Genomic DNA, 8,205 nt, shown 5'->3' on the forward strand with positions numbered 1-8,205 from the left:
GAAACTGAAAACCCTGTCAAGACGGACGTGACCATGCTGCAGGGAACGTATGCAGTGCAGGGGTTCCCTGAGCTGCAGACCACTCACTAAATTTCTTCTAGAAATTCATCTACAACTGCCGTCAAGCTCCTCGGCTAGTATTTAAAGTCCCACCTGCGTCCCTGTTCATAAATTAGAATTCTATTGCTTGTTCTGTTTGGTTTACTGCTGTCACTAGCACCCAGAAAAAACCCTGTTGGCAAATATCTGCTGAATGAATGAATTTGCTTGTGTCCTGCCCTGGGGCCTCCCTTCCTCTTCCTGGACCTGCAGAAATGGTGTCCAGGTGCTGAGAGCTGTCTGCTGGTTCTCTGGGTCCCCTGGATGGACTGATCTGGGGTCATGCACAGCAGCCCCATCTCGCTTGCTCTCTTCTCTCCTTTCTGGGCCATCACTCCCCTCCGACTAGTGAGTATCACCTTTTAGTACTATATTATCTGCTTTGGAGAGTGAGCTCCTTTCTTCCTTCCTCCCCTGAACACACCCTGAAATGTCCTTTTCTGCTTCTGTAGCATTTCCCCTAATGCATAGCATGTAGACTCCGATGTTTCCGAATCCCTTTGAACTGGTCAAACGCTGCCTCAAAATCATCATTGGTCACAGACCCTTGCTTCTGTCTTCAGTACATATATCCTCAAAATCTAATAAGGTGGCTTCCCTAAGTCCCCACAGGAAGAAGCTTCAAGGATGGCATCAATGCAGTTGGCAACTCATTCTATGAATTTCACCTCTGAGTATCTCCAGCAGTGATTCCCCTGCCTTCCTATTCTGCTGCCTCTTCCTTGCTTCAAGGCTCCACTGTCTCCTCCTGGATTCCTAAAGCAACCACCTCCCAGAGTGGGCAATAGGGTTTGGATCTTGAATGTTCCCCAAAGGCCCATATGGTGAAGGATTGGCTACTAGCCTGTGGCACTGTTGGGAGGCGGTGGAATCTTTAGCAGATGGGGCCTAATAGGAAAAAGTTAGGTTATTGAAGGGGATATTGAGATCCCAGTCACTTCCTCTTTCTCTCTTTGCTTCCCAGGCACTGAGTTGAAAACTTCTCCATTACCATGCACTCTTGCAATGATATGCTGCCTTACCACAAGCCCAAAGCAACTAGGCCAATCAGTCATGGACTGGAATCTCTAAAACTGTATGCCAAAGGAAACTTTTCCTTTATTAAGTTGATTGTCTCAGGTGTTTTGTCACCGTAATAGAACTAACAGTGTGCGTAACTCTGACAAATGCATCCCTCACTCTGCTACCTGAGGGAGCTTCCCAGAGCACAACTCCTACCAGAAAAGTCTCCCTGGCTCCTTATGCCCACAACATCAGAACTCTTCAGAATTACTCTGGGGCCCTCCACCTGGGACCATATCCTAATTCTGGAATGGCCCCTTAGGACCTGCACTCTCACTTTACAAAGGGGAAACCTCAACCCAGCCAACCTTCCTTGCTGTGTCTAGACTTACTTCCTCTTGCTTCTTTGTTTCCCAGATATAATCAGCCATTCTCAGAATTTGGCCTCCACCCTGATTTCTCTGCTTGGGCTACTTCCTGGGCTTGGGATGCATATGCACATCTCCTCAGCTCATCCCATTCCACGCCCCTTGCCAGGGCTGCTCTGAGGCCGGCTCTTCCATGAAACAGTCTCGCATCTCTCCAGGCATGCTTTGCCTCTCTCCCTTGATATTCTGGGGATGGCTCCAGGACAGCATTTTTATTACATTATGCCCCTCTCACTAGATTGTAAATCTGTAGGGCAGGAACTCAATTTTATTCATGTGGGAGCCCCTGCAGTACTTGGCACAACTTAAGCACCCCAGCAATTTTTTTCTCATTAATATTTTGAAGAGGATACATATTCATCAAAAGCACCTCCTCATCCTAGCATGAGGCACTTCTAAATTATTTTCATTCTAGGGGCAGAGGGTGTGTGTGGGTGTGTGTGTGTGTGTGTGTGAGGGAGGGAGGGAGAGAGAGAGAGAGAGAGAGAGAGAGAGAGAGAGAGAGAGAGAGAGAGGATACATTAGGAGGTAGAGCTTTTGCTTTCTTAAGAGAGAATAGGAAGCTAACTAAGAGAAAGAAATAGAAAACATTACATAGGTGGATAGGTGGTTTTCTGTGCCATATGGCAATTTTCTTTTTAGGTGTGTTTCTATTAAATGGAATTTTAATCAGAAAAGATCAAGACCATTTTGTAAGTTGAGGCACATAGAACATCAGGGTTGAAGAGATTTTGAACCATCTCTGGCCCAACGTCTGGTTCAGAAGGTGGCTGTCTAAGTCATTCAGTCTGATGGGCAACTTTCTTTCTTATAACTCCAGGGAGAGGAAAAAATTCACTGTGGTGGTGAGGAAGTTGCCCCCCAGGACCCAGAAGTCTCTTTCATGATATTTCCATGGTCATTTGGTTTCTGAGGCTCAAACACAAGGACAAGACAATTCCACTGTCTCTACTCTCCAGTGAGCAGAGAACGAGCTGACTCAAGGATCTTGTGAGTTTCTGGGGGAAAATAGACCTAAGGTCACCACCAGAGTTTGGCATTTCTAAGCAGTAGGACTAGGTAAATCACGGCGATATTAGGAGACATCACACAATTATTGGGTCTCAGATTTAGGATGAGAGTGTCCTGAGAGTTGAAGATTTGAACACTTTTGCTTTTCATATTTTGTAGATGATTTAATGGATGCTCACCAAGGTTAAGCTCTTGCCTAAGGTCTTACATCTATTAAATCATGGAGTTAGGATTTGAATCCAGTTGAAAACTTGTCATTGTTATTTTTAAATACAATCAATATTGAATACACTGCAAAATACATACAGAGCTTCAGTGGGCGCTTTGCACGGGAATCACCTAGAGATCTTTTTGAAAGAGAAATGTCGATCCATCAGTTCTGGGTGAGGCCATAGAACCTGCATTTCTAACAAGCTCCCAAATGGTGACCATGCTGCTGCTCCACTGACCACACACCCAGTGGACAGGGCCTAGAGATGTGCTCTCTGCCTGGCTGCTCACTGCTCCTCTGCTCATCTGGGCTGCCTCATGCTGCACGATCAGTTCTGAGAGGAACTGAATTCACTCTCTAGTTCTTCTTAGCCCTGAAACATCAGGTAGTACCTCAGAGAGGACTCACTTGGGATTTCAGAAGATGGGGAGCTAGAAGGGTCCCACCGTTTCACTAGGAGCTAAGAAAACGGGAGGGCTTGGGGTCATTTCCTCTGGTTCAGAAGCACTTCTCCTGGATATCAGCAGGGGGTGCACAAAGGGCAGAATTGGGGTGGGAGAGGCTGTGCTGGGCTCCACTGGGAGGCTTGTATTGCTTGCATAATGGAGTGAGTTAAGAGATGAAAATGACAACTAAGCTGCTCATAGCTGGATTCAAATCCTAGCTCCACAATGTACCAGATGTGTGAGATTGGGCAGTGCTGAAGCCCTGGGTGCATAAGTCTAAATTATCTGTAAAACAGCAACAATAATAGTTTCTACTTCCTCCAGCAACACAAAGAGCAGCTACTGAGGACCCTCCTGTGTCCAAACTGGAGAAACCAGTTAGCCACATAATCCTCTCATATTTCTTGCTTGTTTAATTAGAAAGCCATCATTTATGCAACTATGACTCACCAGAAAGGCATTCCTTTTAAAACCACTGAAGGGGGACAGTGAGAGAAGGAAGTGGGTTTCTTGACACGCTGGGGTGATTTGGTGTTTCTCTTTTAAGTATGCATGGGAAATTATGTACTAGCTTCCTCTGTTTTCTTTAATATTGTCTGGTGGTGGTCCCCAGCATCAAAAAACAACAAAAACAGCAGCAACCAAGGGAGTGATAATCTGAAAACAGTATGTTGAGAACTGAAATGGGTTAGGCACAGAGTGGCTTCTCTTTTGTCTGCTTATTATAAACTCATTAGCACAGTGTTAAAGCATCTGATTAAAATAAATACTTTCATCTGAGTGATTATGAAAAGTGAACAACTAGTATAACACATTCAAAATCCTCAGGGAAAGATAGTTCACCTAGGAATTGAACATCTCTACCTGTCTTCAGGTTCAGTCTGTGCTCGTCTTCTCAATTAGAAAATCAACATTGCAGGCTCTGACAGCTTCCCAAATGCACCTCAGCTAAACCTGGTGTGTTGATGGGCAAAGTGAATTGCCAGGAGAGCTGGGCAACTGCAAGGTCAGGGAGCTAGAGAGACGGGAGCTGGGAAGTCCAATGTAGCACCCCTGAAAGTAAGGACACAGACAATCTGCTAGGAGCAGCAGAAATAATCTGGACTGTGCTGTAAATGGAAAGAGGTTGGGGCAGGGTGGGGAGTGTGAACAGAGAATAGAATCTCTTTTCAACTGTGCTCAGTGATATGCAGAGAATGGAAGTGGGAAGGGAAATTATAAAGCACTTGAGAAGCGTCCTGGGAAGGATCTGCAGTCTGTGTTTCTCTTAAAAGCTCCTTAGGCACATGAAATCATGTTGGCTTTGCAGCTGACGCAGATGCCTCAGTTGCAAGGTGAGCCTCAAAGAGGTTAAGGAGGAAGAGGACCTCTGAGAGCCTCCAGGTGCAGAAGAGGAAAGATGATTTCAGAGTTTGTGCCTGAGTGACTGTGAGCAGGAGCAGGCGAAGGCCCCCCGAGGAAGCACAGGTCCCTATCACATGCCCAGGGCACTGTTCTCCCTAGCAGGTTTATCAGGTGTGAAACCTGCCTGGGCAGGTTGTCCTGCGGCTGTGCTGCACTCTGACTGAGGGTGGGGAGTCAGCGAGTGACTTGGCTGCAACTTCCTGGTGGTGTTTACTCCCAAGATACACGTGGTCCTGGCAGAAGCACCGGGCTGGGTAATAGTAAATCCGAGTCCTCCTCTGGGCACCGTCAGGGCCTCTCAGACAAATTTAACTTCTCTTGTCCTCAGGTTCTGCATATGTATAATGGCAAATCTGAACTGGCATCATTTCCACATCCTTGTGAACTCTAAAATTACCTAAGGAGACTTGCTGAGTATCATGACAGAAATCACAGACCAGTCAATCCTCCCTGGAGCACAACATTCATCTGCATGTTGGCAAATTTGCAAGCCTGTTACCAAGGATCTTGAAAAATATAGTGGAAAATAGCATTATCAAAGTACCTATAACATATACCCCAGCCTTAAATAGCAACTTCTTCCTTCCTTAAGAATTTACCCTGAAAGGGGACTACATCTGTGGCTAGAAAATATTTTGAGATTAGAAAACTTGTTTTTCCTCTTCTTGTATTTTCACCTTCAGGCAAGTGGCAGCACCGTACCCAGAAATACCTTGCAGATTCCTCTGCTTTGATTTCCTAAACAAAGCTATAGGGAGAGGACACACAGCCTTTGCCAGGAGGTACAGGAAGAAGGGGAGTTGTTGGACAGAAGCAGAGACACAAGGGAGAAACAGGAGAACACAGTAGGTTTATAGGTCCCAGAAGGATAGGACTTGGCTTGATCTCAGAAAGTTAGACTTGTGGTCTTGGAGCAACAGACCTGCTGGAACTGAAGGGGCTAGCGCACAAGCGCCCTCTTGTGTGGACTGGAGAACAGGGCAGGAAACACCTCCCAGCTCTGCCCCTGAGATCTTGGCAATATGTGAGAACCAGCAATTGTGATACAAACTGAGGTAGTTCTATGGATCCCAGTCCAGTGAGATGAAGACTCCAAACAAATATTAAGTCAGTATCTAGGATCAGTTTTTTTTTTTTTTTTACACATCTGAGCATGTTTATGTTAGAGATGAATACTCACCATCTATTAGTTTAACATGTTCACAACGAAAATAAAAGGTAGCCTTGAAACTACGTGGACTCACCTCTGAGCAAGATGAGGAGGAATGTCAGATCACAAAACAATCAGGAAGAAAGTGGCATTAGATTTTGCCTTGATTTGTGGCTGTTTGAGTTCAAATCCTGGCAGGGTTTCCCTGTCTCCAAATTGGAGTGATTAGGAAGAGCAAATGAGATGGAGGACACAGCTCAGATTCCCAGGTCTCTCGCAATACCTTGCACCTGATAGATTACTAGTTAGTTGTTAAATTACTTATTGACTACTAAAGCTACCATGAAAATGGGTCTGGAGAGTTAATGGTTTGGCAACTCTGGACAAGTCGTGTTGTCGGTAGCATTGGGATTATGAATCTTGTAGAAGTGTCAGGAGCATGAATGTGAATTTACAGTAAAATACCAGCTTACTTATTTTGAATTTATAGTAGTGATTTAAGTGCATGGGCCTGAAGACAGACATGTTCAATCTGAACACTGGTTTACCATTGGCCCCCCACAGGTACTTGGGACAGTGTCCGGCTGAGAGTAAATGCTATGTGTGTATTTGCTGCTATTACTGGTGTTATTAATTTGTGTACAATAAAGGAAAAAATGACCACCACCATGATGAGAGAAAGCCAAGCATGGGACATCTGAGAGAAGTTTAACACAGGTCAGGAATATTTTCATTTTTGTATTGAAACATCCAATGGTTAGATTTAGTGATACCATGACTTTGGAAATATACCAGAAAGTTCTATGGGATACTTGCAAGGGAAACAAAAGAAATTAAATGAAATATAATCGATACGAAAAGGAGAATTTACTCACATTCCTTCAGAATAAATGGGCTCCTTTCCTTCTGCACACAAACTTGGATATCAGTCTCTTTTAAAATGAACAGAAAGTCTTCTCTTGACCCAGCTACTTCCCCTCCATTTTGAGAAATAATCTATCCTTTCTTTCATGGCCAGATTCCTCAGATATGAAGCCCAAAACCTCTTCCCAGTGTCTCCACTTCCTACTAAACTAGCCTCTTTTTAACCCCTGAGCTCTGGCTTCCTACAGGGGAGCTCTCTTGAAATTTGTTTCTGTCTTTTCTTTTGGGAACTCCCTTGTTCATTCATTCACATAATTTTGTACTTAATTGTCTTGCAGGTGCTTGTTTTACCTTCCCACCTACACCTGGAGGATTCAGAACAATAGGAACCATAATTCAAACTTGTGTTTGCCCACAGAGCTGAGCACATTACAGATTGTGGTTTACACATTAGGGGACTATGAAACCGGAACTTCAAATCACCAAAAATTCAGAGACCCGACTGAAGAGTCTGAGATTCACGGCGGATTCAGAGATCTACCTTCTGCATTCTTTTCCAGAATTAAGTAGGAAATAAACACATCTGGAATCAGTTACTGGACGTTCCAGGGTATCTTGCTATCCAAGTATGTGAGCAAACAGAACTATTCTGATTTAACACTGAGCACAGCCACATTTTCAGATGTGTGGAAATCAACGAAGAAGGCTCTGTGCTGCACATGCCTTCCCCAGGAGGTGTCTTCCCTCCTCAAACAAAACTCAAGACCTGACAGGATTGGTTTTGCATTCAGAAAATGGAATCAGAAAGCTTGCTTTGCTCAAAGAATAAATGTCCAAAGGGGTGATCCTGTGCCATTTAGGATGTTTAGGATGGAAGTAAGTGCCTGTTGGGATGATACTGAAGCCTGTGGGCATGATCACTGCATTGTTTAAAATATGAACTGGTTTTGTACTGCTTGGTAATTAGCATTGGCCTGGGCCCTTCCTCTGGGACCCCCCTGGATCCTCTCCACGATGGGGCAAGTGAAAAATTAACATCTAGCCCCACAGAACTTTTTCCAGGGCTCTGCTCCAGGGCTTTCCTTCTGACTGGCTGTGCATGGTGCTCTGGGAAATTCCTGGTCATTGTTTTCTTTCCCAGAGAATAAGGTGAAGTGAGTCAAAGAGTTCAGGAGATCTTGGATGGGCTGTTCAGATCCGGAGAAAAGTGATCAAACTAAATGCATCTTGCAAGAGCCCTACTGTGCCTGCCCAGCAGGTAATCAACACCCTCTTCCAGGCACTGAGCAGGAGAACAGTGTTACAGACTACAGATGCACTCTATGTCCAAACAAGGCATTGCATTGATTGGGTCATTGCTCAGCAACAGTATCTGAAGGTCACTGGGGTTAAGGTGTTCACAGTTAACTATTTTGGGCCGATGTGTCCCAAATACTAAGTAACCACGTAGCTAATCCATACCTGGGAGAAAGCCACCATCATGGATTTCCACTCAACGTGGCCTCAAGCAGTCTTCTTTGGAAGTACCTCACCCACAGGACAGTCAATCAACCAAACCATAATGTGGTCTTAAACCCACCTCAGAAAATG

The sequence above is a fragment of the Sciurus vulgaris genome (assembly GCF_902686455.1).
Source record: "Sciurus vulgaris genome assembly, chromosome: 12".
NCBI lineage: Eukaryota > Metazoa > Chordata > Mammalia > Rodentia > Sciuridae > Sciurus > Sciurus vulgaris.